The sequence below is a fragment of the Oncorhynchus kisutch genome, unplaced genomic scaffold, assembly GCF_002021735.2.
Source record: "Oncorhynchus kisutch isolate 150728-3 unplaced genomic scaffold, Okis_V2 scaffold4073, whole genome shotgun sequence".
Taxonomy (NCBI): Eukaryota; Metazoa; Chordata; class Actinopteri; order Salmoniformes; family Salmonidae; genus Oncorhynchus; species Oncorhynchus kisutch.
In genome coordinates this window covers 62,501-80,000 of record NW_022266018.1, presented here as the reverse complement: position 1 = coordinate 80,000, position 17,500 = coordinate 62,501, and the positions used below count along the sequence as shown (strand labels likewise).

General features: G+C 41.5%; 1 protein-coding gene across 2 annotated transcripts in view; it reads left to right on the top strand.

Annotated features, from left to right (window-relative positions):
- The window catches only part of LOC109886580 (uncharacterized), a 66,384-nt gene that overhangs the window by 37,351 nt on the left and 11,533 nt on the right, over nt 1-17,500 (top strand). The window contains exons 6-8 of one of the 2 annotated variants that reach the window (XM_031822143.1): nt 5,719-5,889; nt 6,629-6,795; nt 10,082-10,322. The gene's annotated coding sequence lies outside the window, so the exon portion shown is untranslated. The remainder of the gene's footprint in view (nt 1-5,718; nt 5,890-6,628; nt 6,796-10,081; nt 10,323-17,500) is intronic. The other variant, XM_031822142.1, reaches the window with a different exon arrangement.

Genomic DNA, 17,500 nt, shown 5'->3' with positions numbered 1-17,500 from the left:
TATACAGTATTCTATATTATAATTATACAGTATTCTATATTATAATAACACCAGTATTATACAGTATTCTATATTATAATTATACAGTATTCTATATTATAATAACACAGTATTATACAGTATTCTATATTATAATAACACAGTATAATACAGTATTCTTTATTATAATAACACAGTATTATACAGTATTCTATATTATAATAACACGTATTATACAGTATTCTTATATTATAATAACACAGTATTATACAGTATTCTATATTATTAATTATACAGTATTCTATATTATAATAACACAGTATTATTACAGTATTCTATATTATAATAACACAGTATTATTACAGTATTCTATATTATAATTATACAGTATTCTATATTATAATAACACAGTATTATACAGTATTCTATATTATAATAACACAGTTATTATACAGTATTCTTATTATAGTAACACAGTATTATACAGTATTCTATATTATAATAACATAGTATTATACAGTATTCTATATTATAATAACACAGTATTATACCAGTATTCTATATATAATAACACAGTATTCTATATTATAATAACACAGTATTATACAGTATTCTATATTATAATTACACAGTATTCTATATTATAATAACACAGTATTATACAGTATTCTATATATAATAACATAGTATTATACAGTATTCTATATATAATAACACAGTATTCTATATTATAATAACACAGTATTATACAGTATTCCTATATTATAATAACAATTTATTATACAGTATTCTATATTATAATAACAAATTAATTATACAGTATTCTATATTATAATAACACAGTATTATACAGTATTCTATATTGTAATAACACAGTATAAGACAGTATTCTATATTATAATAACACATTAATTATACAGTATTCTATATTATAATACACAGTATTATACAGTATTATATATTGTACTAACACAGTATTAAGACAGTATTCTATATTATAATAACACATTAATTATACAGTATTCTATATTATAATAACACCAGTCTTATACAGTATTCTATATTATAACACAGTATTATACAGTATTCTATATTATAATAACACAGTATTATATATTACAATAACACAGTATTATACAGTATTCTATATTATAACACAGTATTATACGTATTCTATATTATAATTATACAGTATTCTATATCATAATAACCCAGTATTATACAGTATTCTATATTATAATAACACAGTATTATACAGTATTCTATATTATAATTATACAGTATTCTATATTATAATAACACAGTATTATACAGTATTCTATATTAGAATTATACAGTATCTATATTACAATAACACAGTATTATACAGTATTCTATATATTAATAACACAGTATTATACAGTATCTATATTATAATAACACAGTATTATACAGTATTCTATATTATAATAACAGGTATTATACAGTATTCTATATTATAATAACACAGTATAATGCAGTATTCTATATTATAAGTAACACAGTATTATACAGTATTCTATATTATATAACACAGTATTATACAGTATTCTATATTATAATAACACGGTATTATACAGTATTCTATATTATAATAACACAGTATAATGCAGTATTTCTATATTATAATAACACAGTATTATACAGTATTCTATATTATAATAACACAGTATTCTATATATAATAACACAGTATTATACAGTATTCTATATTATAATAACACAGTATAATGCAGTATTCTATATTATAATAACACAGTATAATACAGTATTCTATATTATAATAACACAGTATTATACAGTATTCTATTATTATAATAACACGGTATTATACAGTATTCTATATTATAATAACACGGTATTATACAGTATTCTATATTATAATTATACAGTATTCTATATTATAATAACACAGTATTATACAGTATTCTATATTATAATAACATAGTATTATACAGTATTCTATATTATAATAACACAGTATTCTATATTATAATAACACAGTATTATACAGTATTCTATATTATAATAACACATTATTATACAGTATTCTATATTATAATAACACATTAATTATACAGTATTCTATATTATAATAACACAGTATTATACAGTATTCTAATATTGTAATAACACAGTATAAGACAGTATTCTATATTATAATAACACATTAATTATACAGTATTCTATATTATAATAACACAGTATTATACAGTATTATATATTGTAATAACACAGTATAAGACAGTATTCTATATTATAATAACACATTAATTATACAGTATTCTATATTATAATAACACAGTATTATACAGTATTCTATATTATAACACAGTATTATACAGTATTCTATATTATAATAACACAGTATTATATATTACAATAACACAGTATTATACAGTATTCTATATTATAACACAGTATTATACAGTATTCTATATTATAATTATACAGTATTCTATATTATAATAACACAGTATTATACAGTATTCTATATTATAATAACACAGTATTATACAGTATTCTATATTATAATTATACAGTATTCTATATTATAATAACACAGTATTATACAGTATTCTATATTAGAATTATACAGTATTCTATATTACAATAACACAGTATTATACAGTATTCTATATTATAATAACACCAGTATTATACAGTATTCTATATTATAATAACACAGTATTATACAGTATTCTATATTATAATAACACAGTATTATACAGTATTCTATATTATAATAACACGGTATTATACAGTATTCTATATTATAATAACACAGTATAATGCAGTATTCTATATTATAATAACACAGTATTATACAGTATTCTATATTATAATAACACAGTATTATACAGTATTCTATATTATAATAACACGTATTATACAGTATTCTATATTATAATAACACAGTATAATGCAGTATTCTATATTATAATAACACAGTATTATACAGTATTCTATATTATAATAACACAGTATTCTATATTATAATAACACAGTATTATACAGTATTCTATATTATAATAACACAGTATAATGCAGTATTCTATATTATAATAACACAGTATAATACAGTATTCTATATTATAATAACACAGTATTATACAGTATTCTATATTATAATAACACGGTATTATACAGTATTCTATATTATAATAACACGGTATTATACAGTATTCTATATTTTAATTATACAGTATTCTATATTATAATAACACAGTATTATACAGTATTCTATATTATAATAACACAATACATTTATAGAGTTTGTTATGTATTTGAAATAGAAGAATACATATATTGAGCATGTAATTGTGTCCTCCAGTACTGCAGTCTAGGGTGTAGTACTATTGCATGTCTGAAAGAGAGACCGTCACTTCAATAAGTAACGGTGGATCTCGCTGAGAGCTTTCTGCATGCTGTCTCTGCAGCTATTCCCTTCTTCATGCTCTCACGCTTCCCTGTGTGAAATTTTCTCATTATTTTTTAATCAGGCTCATTACGAGTGTCATTCGTTAATTACCTAGGCCTGAGGCGCATCAGCTTAAAGTAAATGTTTGATGTAGTTTGGTTGCATAGGTACAGTGGGGCAAAAAAAGTATTTAGTCAGCCACCAATTGTGCAAGTTCTCCCACGTAAAAAGATGAGAGAGGCCTGTAATTTTCATCATAGGTCAACTATGACAGACAAAATGAGAAAAAAAATCCTGAAAATCACATGTATTTTTAATGAATTTATTTGCAAATTATGGTGTACTGTACCACCTGACACCAGTAGGAGAGGAATGTTATGGAGTATAATATACCACCTGACACCAGTAGGAGAGGAATGTTATGGAGTATAATATACCACCTGACACCAGTAGGAGAGGAATGTTATGGAGTATAATATACCACCTGACACCAGTAGGAGAAGAATGTTATGGAGTATAATATACCACCTGACACCAGTAGGAGAGGAATGTTATGGAGTATAATATACCACCTGACACCAGTAGGAGAGGAATGTTATGGAGTTTAATATACCACCTGACACCAGTAGGAGAGGAATGTTATGGAGTATAATATACCACCTGACACCAGTAGGAGAGGAATGTTTTTGGGGTATAATATACCACCTGACACCAGTAGGAGAGGAATGTTATGGAGTATAATATACCACCTGACACCAGTAGGAGAGGAATGTTATGGAGTATAATATACCACCTGACACCAGTAGGAGAGGAATGTTATGGAGTATAATATACCACCTGACACCAATAGGAGGGGAATGTTATGGAGTATAATATACCACCTGACACCAGTAGGAGGGGAATGTTATGGAGTATAATATACCACCTGACACCAGTAGGAGAGGAATGTTATGGAGTATAATATACCTGTAGCAGGACTGGCAGGAAAAAAATTGTATTTATTTTTATTTAACCTTTATTCAACCAGGTAGGCTAGTTGAGAACAAGTTCTCATTTACAACTGCGACCTGGCCAAGATAAAGCAAAGCAGTTTGAGACATACAACAACACAGAGTTACACTTTTAATAAACTTTAGCCTCTTGTATCCTGTAATTTTGTCATTGTTGTGTTCTAAATGTTTTTTCACACAAAGGGGATTTAATTCCAACAAGGACTACAGGCCTACTCATGTAATACATTCTCTATGTCACTTAGGAAAATACATAATTAATTACAGACCTACTCATGTAATACATTCTCTATGTCACTTAGGAAAATACATCATTAATTACAGACCTACTCATGTAATACATTCTCTATGTCACTTAGGGAAATACATCATTAATTACAGGCCTACTCATGTAATACATTCTCTATGTCATTTAGGAAAATACATCATTAATTACAGGCCTACTCATGTAATACATTCTCTATGTCACTTAGGAAAATACATCATTAATTACAGGCCTACTCATGTAATACATTCTCTATGTCACTTAGTAAAATACATCATTAATTACAGGCCTACTCATGTAATACATTATCTATGTCACTTAGGAAAATACATCATTAATGACAGGCCTACTCATGTAATACATTATCTATGTCACTTAGGAAAATACATCATTAATTACAGGCCTACTCATGAAATACATTCTCTATGTCACTTAGGAAAATACATCATTAATGACAGGCCTACTCATGTAATACATTATCTATGTCACTTAGGAAAATACATCATTAATTACAGGCCTACTCATGTAATACATTCTCTATGTCACTTAGGAAAATACATCATTAATGACAGGCCTACTCATGTAATACATTCTCTATGTCACTTAGGAAAATACATCATTAATTACAGGCCTACTCATGTAATACATTCTCTATGTCACTTAGGAAAATACATAATTAATTACAGACCTACTCATGTAATACATTCTCTATGTCACTTAGGAAAATACGTCATTAATTACTGGCCTACTCATGTAATACATTCTCTATGTCACTTAGGAAAATACATCATTAATTACAGGCCTACTCATGTAATACATTCTCTATGTCACTTAGGAAAATACATCATTCATTTAATTGTATGTATATTGATCTTGGTTGGCACAACTTCAACTATTTTCTAAAAGTCATCCAAATAAGCATATTGATTTGTCGCTAACTGTCTAACAAAGGCGTCCTGTGTTTCAGAGCCCCAATCACATCAGCAGTCTCCTGAGGCTGTCTAACAAAGGCGTCCTGTGTTTCAGAGCCCCAGTCACATCAGCAGTCTCCTGAGGCTGTCCTGGCCCTCAACGCCGCCGCCGTCATAGCTCATATCAAACTCCAGAGACAACTGAGCCTGAGGAAGACAACACCACATGACCTTTCTACACAGGACTCAAGGTCACCCACAACACCGGAGGGGGGAAAAGCACTGGGTATTGTTGCTGTTTTTAAAGTTTTTGCCTAGACGTTAATGACCTTCACAGAGATTAGCTCGTAACAAATATCGATCCTTGAAAGAATTTCAGTTAAATGTCAGTAATGTTGCTGGGTTCTAACTTTTGAGTAGGCATTAAGAGAAACAACATGTGTCTTGCTTTAAGGTTTCTCTCTCTGTGTGTGTGTCAAGTTAATTGTTCCTGAAATTGTCTTTATAATCAGACAATTGTCTTGAGTTCAGATTATAAATCCCATTTTTGATTGAAAGGTAAATAAAGTTATTGGAAGGATAAATAATTTGTTATATAAAGTTTATTGAATTTGTTTGAGAGAGAACGAGCAATCAACACACCCTCTCTTTTCTTTCTCTCTCTCTCTCTCTCTCTCTCTCTCTCTCTCTCTCTCTCTCTCTCTCTCTCTCTCTCTCTCTCTCTCTCTACCCTTCTCTCTCTCTCTCTCTCTCTCTCTCTCTACCCTTCTCTCTCTCTCTCTCTCTCTCTCTCTCTCTCTCTCTCTCTCTACCCTTCTCTCTCTCTCTCTCTCTCTCTCTCTTTCTCTCTCTCTCTCTCTCTCTCTCTCTCTCTCTCTCTCTCTCTCTCTCTCTCTCTCTCTCTCTCTCTCTCTCTCTCTCTCTCTCTCTGTCTCTCTCTCTCTCACTCACTCACTCACTCACTCACTCACTCACTCACTCACTCACTCACTCACTCACTCACTCACTCACTCACTCACTTCTAGTGAAGGATGCTGGTGGTTGTGTGCGACCCAGGACTGATGACAACAGACTAGACCCTGGTGAGACCACCAGAACCAAACATCACACAACCCAGATTGATGTTGGGTTTATTCCCCTGAATTCTGACTCTGACCCGGAAACAAGCAAAGTCAACATTCCATCACCCAGGGTAAGTTGAAGTTCTGGATGCAGTGAACTCATGAAACTTGATGATGAAAGACGTGTCTTGGGCTCCAGGCGTAATGCTTTCACAACAGGCCTGTTCATCTCTCAGCATAGTCAAGTCAGAGATGTTGCATGCTGGGACTGTATCTTGTTATATTTTTCCTCTGCGGCGAAAAAACACACACTACATTTCTGTAAGGGAGAAATCAATAGTAACACAACATGCGCCAGCGCCTAGCCAGCCTCCCTCCACATGAAGAATACCAGCTCCTAGCCAGCCTCCCTCCACATGAAGAATACCAGCTCCTAGCCAGCTCCTAGCCAGCTCCTAGCCATCTCCTAGCCAGCCTCCCTCAACATGAAGAGTACCAGCTCCTAGCCAGCTCCTAGCCAGCTCCTAGCCAGGCTCCCTCCACATGAAGAATACCAGCTCCTAGCCAGCCTCCCTCCACATGAAGAATACCAGCTCCTAGCCAGCCTCCCTCCACATGAAGAATACCAGCTCCTAGCCAGCATCTAGCCAGCTCCTAGCCAGCCTCCCTCCACATGAAGAATACCAGCTCCTAGCCAGCTCCTAGCCAGCTCATAGCAATCTCCTAGCCAGCTCCCTCCACATGAAGAGTACCAGCTCCTAGCCAGCGCCTAGCCATCTCCTAGCCAGCCTCCCTCCACATGAAGAATACCAGCTCCTAGCCAGCCTCCCTCCACATGAAGAATACCAGCTCCTAGCCAGCTCCTAGCCAGCTCCTAGCCATCTCCTAGCCAGCCTCCCTCAACATGAAGAGTACAAGCTCCTAGCCAGCTCCTAGCCAGCTCCTAGCCAGGCTCCCTCCACATGAAGAATACCAGCTCCTAGCCAGCCTCCCTCCACATGAAGAATACCAGCTCCTAGCCAGCCTCCCTCCACATGAAGAATACCAGCTCCTAGCCAGCATCTAGCCAGCTCCTAGCCAGCCTCCCTCCACATGAAGAATACCAGCTCCTAGCCAGCTCATAGCAATCTCCTAGCCAGCTCCCTCCACATGAAGAGTACCAGCTCCTAGCCAGCGCCTAGCCATCTCCTAGCCAGCCTCCCTCCACATGAAGAATACCAGCTCCTAGCCAGCTCCTAGCCAGCTCCTAGCCAGCCTCCCTCCACATGAAGAATAACAGCTCCTAGCCAGCCTCCCTCCACATGAAGAGTACCAGCTCCTAGCCAGCCTCCATCCTCATGAAGAGCACCAGCTCCTAGCCATCCTCCCTCCACATGAAGAGTACCAGCTCATAGCCAGACTCCCTCCACATGAAGAGTACCAGCTCCTAGCCAGCTCCTAGCCAGCACCTAGCCAGCCTCCCTCCACATGAAGAATACCAGCTCCTAGCTAGCCTCCTTCCACATGAAGAATACCAACTCCTAGCCAGCCTCCCTCCACACGAAGAGTACCAGCTCCTAGCCAGCCTCCCTCCTTATGAAGAGCACCAGCTCCTAGCCAGCCTCCCTCCACATGAAGAGTACCAGCTCATAGCCAGCCTCCCTCCACATGAAGAATACCAGCTCCTAGCCAGCTCCTAGCCAGCTCATAGCCATCTCCTAGCCAGCCTCCCTCCACATGAAGAGTACCAGCTCCTAGCCAGCTCATAGCCATCTCCTAGCCAGCCTCCCTCCACGTGAAGAATACCACCTCCTAGCCATCTCCTAGCCAGCTCATAGCCATCTCCTAGCCAGCCTCCCTCCACATGAAGAATACCAGCTCCTAGCCAGCCTCCCTCCACATGAAGAATACCAGCTCCTAGCCAGCTCCTAGCCAGCTCATAGCCATCTACTAGCCAGCCTCCCTCCACATGAAGAGTACCAGCTCCTAGCCAGCTCCTAGCCAGCTCCTAGCCAGCCTCCCTCCACATGAAGAATACCAGCTCCTAGCCAGCTCCTAGCCAGCTCCTAGCCAGCCTCCCTCCACATGAAGAATACCAGCTCCTAGTCAGCCTCCCTCCACATGAAGAATACCAGCTCCTAGCCAGCACCTAGCCAGCTCCTAACCAGCCTCCCTCCACATGAAGAATACCAGCTCCTAGCCAGCCTCCCTCCACATGAAGAATACCAGCTCCTAGCCAGCCTCCCTCCACATGAAAAGTACCAGCTCCTAGCCAGCTTCCCTCCTCATGAAGAGCACCAGCTCCTAGCCAGCCTCCCTCCACATGAAGAGTACCAGCTCATAGCCAGCCTCCCTCCACATGAAGAGTACCAGCTCCTAGCCAGCTCCTAGCCAGCACCTAGCCAGCCTCCCTCCACATGAAGAATACCAGCTCCTAGCCAGCCTCCCTCCACATGAAGAATACCAACTCCTAGCCAGCCTCCCTCCACATGAAGAGTACCAGCTCCTAGCCAGCCTCCCTCCACATGAAGAGTACCAGCTCCTAGCCAGCTCTTAGCCAGCACCTAGCCAGCCTCCCTCCACATGAAGAATACCAGCTCCTAGCCAGCCTCCCTCCACATGAAGAATACCAGCTCCTAGCCAGCTCCTAGCCAGCTCCTAGCCAGCCTCCCTCCACATGAAGAATACCAGCTCCTAGCTAGCTCCTAGCCTGCCTCCCTCCACATGAAGAATACCAGCTCCTAGCCAGCTCCTAGCCAGCACCTAGCCAGCTCCTAGCCAGCTCCTAGCCAGCCTCCCTACACATGAAGAATACCAGCTCCTAGCCAGCCTCCCTCCACATGAAGAATACCAGCTCCTAGCCAGCCTCCCTCTACATGAAGAATACCAGCTCCTAGCCAGCTCCTAGCCAGCCTCCCTCCACATGAAGAATACCAGCTCCTAGCCAGCTTCTAGCCAGCCTCCCTCCACATGAAGAATACCAGCTCCTAGCCAGCTCCCAGCCAGCCTCCCTCCACATGAAGAGTACCATCTCCTAGCCAGCTCCTAGCCAGCTCCTAGCCATCCTCCCTCTTCATGAAGAATACCAGCTCCTAGCCAGCTCCTAGCCAGCTCCTAGCTAGCTCCTAGCCAGCTCCTAGCCAGCTTCCCTCCACATGAATAGTACCAGCTCCTAGCCAGCTCCTAGCTAGCTCCTAGCCAGCCTCCCTCCACATGAAGAATACCAGCTCCTAGCCAGCCTCCCTCCACATGAAGTGTGCCAGCATCAGGAGTTCCAGGCATACCTCAGGGCAGTGTCCTCGGCCCCCTGCTGAAGCTCACTCTCACAGGGCAGATCGATGTTGTAATCACGTTAGTTGAATGCACTGACATTAGGTCAGTTTAGATAAGAGTGTCTACTAAATGACTAAAACATCTCTGCTTTTGGCCCACATACAGGAGGCTCTGGAGCGATCCAGACCACACTTCATCATTCGCTCTCAGGGCAGACTGAGAGAGATGGAGAGGCGGGCGGAAGAGAGGAGGGAGGAGAGGCACTCTGACCACCAGCCAGAGGAGATGATGCTGATGCACCATAGAGGACACAGCACCAGAACCAGTCCTCTCAGTGGTACTGTTCCACTGACTGTTTCTCTCTCTCTCTGTCATAGAGGACACAGCACCAGAACCAGTCTGAGTGGTATGGTACCACTGACTCTTTCTCTCTCTCTCTCTCTCTGTCTCTCTCTCTCTCTCTGTCTCTGCCTCCCTCCCTCTCTCTCTCTGTCTCCCTCTCTCTCTCCCTCTCTCCCTCTCTCTCTCCCTCTCTCCCTCTCTCTCTCCCTCTCTCTCTCTCTCTCTCGCTCTCGCTCTCTCTCTCTCTCTCTCTCACACCATCTCTTTCACTATGACACCCATTGTTCCCGTGCAGCTGCAGTGGGCTGTATGCCACACACATAGTCAGAGCTCTCTTCTGTCTGCAAATTTGGCCCTCAGGCTCGTTGTATATCTCCATAACATGATACAACGGAAACAAGATATCTACCCACATGTTTGTTCATATTGTTCCAGTTTTTCTTTGTTCTTCATATATATGTCTCTCTATTCATGGGAAAAAAATGATTGGCGTCACAAACAGCCCTGACCTTCAGACGTAATGAGTTTGTTTATCTGTCAATGCAGCGTTTCTATCGGAGATTTCCCTGCTGAATATCATCTTTAAAAGGGGCAATTTGTATTCGCTAAATCGATTTTTAGACTTTTAAATCAATTATAGATACCCGTGAGCTCAGTTCAACTGTCAAACCCCATCAGAACCAAAAAATATACGTTTCAAAAAAAAAAATCCTGTCTTTGCAAACAATGTAATTGTAAACAAACACTGTACAGCCTCAAAACATGGTTAAACTGTAATGTTGATATCATGGATGGTCAGTCCTTGCATCATCCACAGCTCTGTCTATGAATTTGAGAGAGGTTACATGTCTCAATCCCCATCCCTCATTTGTTTACCGAAACAGTGGCGGGGGTGTTCCTTTGTTATGGTTTGAAATGTAGATTGTCCCTTTAATGGTAGTATGCTGATTTCATAGTGCTTACTGCCCCCTGCTGGTCCTAGTGTGAAACTGCACCATTGGCTCAGATCAATGATAATGGCATTGAGTCATAAAGGATTATTCATTGGAGAATTGCCCTATTGTCAAAACAAAGACACTCTTCCTGTATGATAATTAATGCAGGATATGACCTCATTCAAGCAAATCAATGCAAGAAAAACTGTAACTGCCTGCCGCAGTGAAAAACATATCTCTTCCAGGTGATAGTGAATATAGTCATCTTCTCTGGCAGGCAGTATTCATCTTCTCTGACAGGCAGTAGTCATCTTCTCTGACAGGCAGCAGTCATCTTCTCTGACAGGCAGTAGTCATCTTCTCTGACATGCAGTAGTCATCTTCTCTGACAGGCAGTTGTCATCTTCTCTGACAGGCAGTAGTCATCTTCTCTGACAGGCAGTAGTCATCTTCTCTGGCAGGCAGTAGTCATCTTCTCTGACAGGCAGTAGTCATCTTCTCTGACAGGCAGTAGTCATCTTCTCTGACAGGCAGTAGTCATCTTCTCTGGCAGGCAGTAGTCATCTTCTCTGACAGGCAGTAGTCATCTTCTCTGACAGGCAGTAGTCATCTTCTCTGGCAGGCAGTAGTCATCTTCTCTGGCAGGCAGTAGTCATCTTCTCTGACAGGCAGTAGTCATCTTCTCTGACAGGCAGTAGTCATCTTCTCTGGCAGGCAGTAGTCATCTTCTCTGACAGGCAGTAGTCATCTTCTCTGACAGGCAGTAGTCATCTTCTTTGGCAGGCAGTAGTCATCTTCTCTGACAGGCAGTAGTCATCTTCTCTGACAGGCAGTAGTCATCTTCTCTGGCAGGCAGTAGTCATCTTCTCTGGCAGGCAGTAGTCATCTTCTCTGACAGGCAGTAGTCATCTTCTCTGACAGGCAGTAGTCATCTTCTCTGGCAGGCAGTAGTCATCTTCTCTGACAGGCAGTAGTCATCTTCTCTGACAGGCAGTAGTCATCTTCTCTGGCAGGCAGTAGTCATCTTCTCTGGCAGGCAGTAGTCATCTTCTCTGGCAGGCAGTAGTCATCTTCTCTGACAGGCAGTAGTCATCTTCTCTGGCAGGCAGTAGTCATCTTCTCTGACAGGCAGTAGTAATCTTCTCTGACAGGCAGTAGTCATCTTCTCTGGCAGGCAGTAGTCATCTTCTCTGACAGGCAGTAGTCATCTTCTCTGGCAGGCAGTATTCATCTTCTCTGACAGGCAGTAGTCATCTTCTCTGACAGGCAGTAGTCATCTTCTCTGACAGGTAGTAGTCATCTTCTCTGACAGGCAGTAGTCATCTTCTCTCACAGGCAGTAGTCATCTTCTCTGACAGGTAGTAGTCATCTTCTCTGGAAGGCAGTAGTCATCTTCTCTGACAGGCAGTAGTCATCTTCTCTGACAGGTAGTAGTCATCTTCTCTGACAGGCAGTAGTCATCTTCTCTGACAGGCAGTAGTCATCTTCTCTGGCAGGCAGTAGTCAACTTCTCTGACAGGCAGTAGTCATCTTCTCTGACAGGTAGTAGTCATCTTCTCTGACAGGCAGTAGTCATCTTCTCTGACAGGCAGTAGTCATCTTCTCTGACAGGCAGTAGTCATCTTCTCTGACAGGCAGTAGTCATCTTCTCTGACAGGCAGTAGTCATCTTCTCTGGCAGGCAGTAGTCATCTTCTCTGACAGGCAGTAGTCATCTTCTCTGACAGGTAGTAGTCATCTTCTCTGACAGGCAGTAGTCATCTTCTCTGACAGGCAGTAGTCATCTTCTCTGACAGGCAGTAGTCATCTTCTCTGACAGGCAGTAGTCATCTTCTCTGACAGGCAGTAGTCATCTTCTCTGACAGGCAGTAGTCATCTTCTCTGACAGGCAGTAGTCATCTTCTCTGACAGGTTGTAGTCATCTTATCTGACAGGCAGTAGTCATCTTCTCTGACAGGCAGTAGTCATCTTCTCTGGCAGGCAGTAATCATCTTCTCTGACAGGCAGTAGTCATCTTCTCTGACAGGCAGTAGTCATCTTCTCTGACAGGCAGTATTCATCTTCTCTGACAGGCAGTAGTCATCTTCTCTGACAGGCAGTAGTCATCTTCTCTGACAGGTTGTAGTCATCTTATCTGACAGGCAGTAGTCATCTTCTCTGACAGGCAGTAGTCATCTTCTCTGGCAGACAGTAATCATCTTCTCTGACAGGCAGTAGTCATCTTCTCTGACAGGCAGTAGTCATCTTCTCTGACAGGCAGTAGTCATCTTCTCTGACAGGCAGTAGTCATCTTCTCTGACAGGTAGTAGTGCTGTGTTTGCACAGTGTTAATTATCTCTCTCTCTGAAAAGTCAGTTAATCTCTTCAAGCTCAGGAAGAGTAGGAGTTGTTACTTAACTGTGAATCCTCAATTCTCAACTCAATCAAATCATTGTAAACTTTAAATAAGAACAATAATTGTAAATAAGAATTTGTTCTTAACTGACTTGCCTAGTTAAAATAAAGGTTAAATAAATAAAAATCTACTTGTATTTGTCACATGCTGTGTAAACAACAGGTGTAGACTAACAGTGACATGCTGACGGACGGGGTCCTTTCCCAACAATGACACAATGAACAAATACACAGTGAGTAACTATAACTTGTCCTAGTCCGTGTAAAACAGCTGCAGAACTTTATGAGGATCTGAGGGACAAATCACCACCCTGATTACTCTCCCTTCATATAGCCCTCTGTAGCCTCAGTCACCACCCTGATTACTCCCCCTTCATATAGCCCTCTGTAGCCTCAGTCATCACCCTGATTACTGTCCCTTCATATAGCCCTCTGTAGCCTCAGTCACCACCCTGATTACTCTCCCTTCATATAGCCCTCTGTAGCCTCAGTCATCACCCTGATTACTCTCCCTTCATATAGCCCTCTGTAGCCTCAGTCACCACCCTGATTACTCTCCCTTCATATAGCCCTCTGTAGCCTCAGTCACCACCCTGATTACTCTCCCTTCATATAGCCCTCAGTAGCCTCAGTCATCACCCTGATTACTCTCCCTTCATATAGCCCTCTGTAGCCTCAGTCACCACCCTGATTACTCTCCCTTCATATAGCCCTCAGTAGCCTCAGTCATCACCCTGATTACTCTCCCTTCATATAGCCCTCTGTAGCCTCAGTCACCACCCTGATTACTCTCCCTTCATATAGCCCTCTGTAGCCTCAGTCACCACCCTGATTACTCTCCCTTCATATAGCCCTCTGTAGCCTCAGTCATCACCCTGATTACTCTCCCTTCATTATAGCCCTCTGTAGCCTCAGTCATCACCCTGATTACTCTCCCTTCATTATAGCCCTCTGTAGCCTCAGTCACCACCCTGATTACTCTCCCTTCATATAGCCCTCTGTAGCCTCAGTCACCACCCTGATTACTCTCCCTTCATATAGCTCTCTGTAGCCTCAGTCACCACCCGGATTACTCTCCCTTCATATAGCCCTCAGTAGCCTCAGTCACCACCCTGATTACTCTCCCTTCATATAGCCCTCTGTAGCCTCAGTCACCACCCTGATTACTCTCCCTTCATATAGCCCTCTGTAGCCTCAGTCACCACCCTGATTACTCTCCCTTCATATAGCCCTCTGTAGCCTCAGTCACCACCCTGATTACTCCCCCTTCATATAGCCCTCTGTAGCCTCAGTCATCACCCTGATTACTGTCCCTTCATATAGCCCTCTGTAGCCTCAGTCACCACCCTGATTACTCTCCCTTCATATAGCCCTCTGTAGCCTCAGTCATCACCCTGATTACTCTCCCTTCATATAGCCCTCTGTAGCCTCAGTCACCACCCTGATTACTCTCCCTTCATATAGCCCTCTGTAGCCTCAGTCACCACCCTGATTACTCTCCCTTCATATAGCCCTCAGTAGCCTCAGTCATCACCCTGATTACTCTCCCTTCATATAGCCCTCTGTAGCCTCAGTCACCACCCTGATTACTCTCCCTTCATATAGCCCTCTGTAGCCTCAGTCACCACCCTGATTACTCTCCCTTCATATAGCCCTCTGTAGCCTCAGTCACCACCCTGATTACTCTCCCTTCATATAGCTCTCTGTAGCCTCAGTCACCACCCGGATTACTCTCCCTTCATATAGCCCTCAGTAGCCTCAGTCACCACCCTGATTACTCTCCCTTCATATAGCCCTCTGTAGCCTCAGTCACCACCCTGATTACTCTCCCTTCATATAGCCCTCTGTAGCCTCAGTCACCACCCTGATTACTCTCCCTTCATATAGCCCTCTGTAGCCTCAGTCATCACCCTGATTACTCTCCCTTCATTATAGCCCTCTGTAGCCTCAGTCATCACCCTGATTACTCTCCCTTCATTATAGCCCTCTGTAGCCTCAGTCACCACCCTGATTACTCTCCCTTCATATAGCCCTCTGTAGCCTCAGTCACCACCCTGATTACTCTCCCTTCATATAGCTCTCTGTAGCCTCAGTCACCACCCGGATTACTCTCCCTTCATATAGCCCTCAGTAGCCTCAGTCACCACCCTGATTACTCTCCCTTCATATAGCTCTCTGTAGCCTCAGTGACCACCCGGATTACTCTCCCTTCATTATAGCCCTCTGTAGCCTCAGTCATCACCCTGATTACTCTCCCTTCATTATAGCCCTCTGAAGCCTCAGTCACCACCCTGATTACTCTCCCTTCATTATAGCCCTCTGAAGCCTCAGTCACCACCCTGATTACTCTCCCTTCATTATAGCCCTCTGTAGCCTCAGTCATCACCCTGATTACTCTCCCTTCATTATAGCCCTCTGAAGCCTCAGTCACCACCCTGATTACTCTCCCTTCATATAGCCCTCTGTAGCCTCAGTCACCACCCTGATTACTCTCCCTTCATATAGCTCTCTGTAGCCTCAGTCACCACCCGGATCAGGAAGTATTGATTTTGAGGTACGTTCAGTACGCTGCTCCTGTTTTGGATTTTCTTTATGTCTATTATTAAACTCAGCTTGTGCTTCCAAACTCCCTGCGTAAGTTACAAACGATTGCTGCAGATCAAGTTATTGTTTTTCAATTATTTTAGTATTCTGAAAATATGAGTTTTGTTATTTTATTGTTGCAATTTATTAAACTTATGGGTCGGTGATCAGGCCTATCTCTGGTGTGTGAGTCGTGCGTGGCTACACAGTTGTGGGAGTACAGGATGGGACTAAGCACGCACCCCTGGGGGGCCCCGTGTTGAGGGTCAGCATGGTGGATGTGTTGCCTAGTCTCACTGCCTTGGAGCGGCCCGTCAGGAAGTCCAGGATCCAGTTGCACAGGTTACCTTGGTGTTCTTGGGCACATGGAGTAGGGTGATCTGCTTTAAACATGTAGGCATTATAGACTGGGTCAGGGAGATGTTGAAAATGGCAGTGAAGACACTTGCCAGCTGGTCAGCGCACGCTCTGAGTACCCGTCCTGGTAATCTGTCTGGCCCTGTGGCCTTGTGAATGTTAACCTGTTTAAATGTCTTACTCCCATCGGCTATGGAGAGCGTGATCACACAGTTGATCCTGAACTGCTGGTGCTCTTATGCATGGTTCAGTGTAGAAGTGAGCATAGAAGGCATTTAGCTCATCTGGTAGGCTCGCGTCACTGGGCAGCTTGTGGCTAGATTTCCCTTTGTAATCCGTGATATTTTGCAAGCCCTGCCACATCCTACTAGTGCCAGAGCTGGCGTAGTAGGATTCCATCTTGGTCCTGTATTGACGATTTGCCTGTTTGATGGTTCGTCAGAGGTCGTAGCGGGATTTCTTAGCTCCTTGAAAGCAGCAGCTTTTTAGCTCAGTGCAGATGTTGCCTGTAAATCATGGCTTTTGGTTGGGATATGTTGTTAGATACTACTGATACTACTGAATCATAGAACATATTCCAGTCTGTGTTAGCGAAACAGTCCTGTGGTTTAGCATCGCGCTTCATCTAGCAACTTCCATATTGAGTGTGTCACTGGTACTTCCTGTTTCAGTTTTTGTTTATAAGCAGGAATCAGGAGGATAGAGTTGTGGTCTGATTTGCCTAAGGGAGGGAGAGCCTTGTATGTGTCTCTGTGTGTGGAGTAGAGGTGATCTAGAGTTTTGTCTGTGTGGAGTAGAGGTGATCTAGAGTTTTGTCTGTGTGGAGTAGAGGTGATCTAGAGTTTTGTCTGTGTGGAGTAGAGGTGATCTAGAGTTTTGTCTGTGTGGAGTAGAGGTGATCTGGAGTTTTGTCTATGTGTGGAGTAGAGGTGATCTAGAGTTTTGTCTGTCTGGAGTAGAGGTGATCTAGAGTT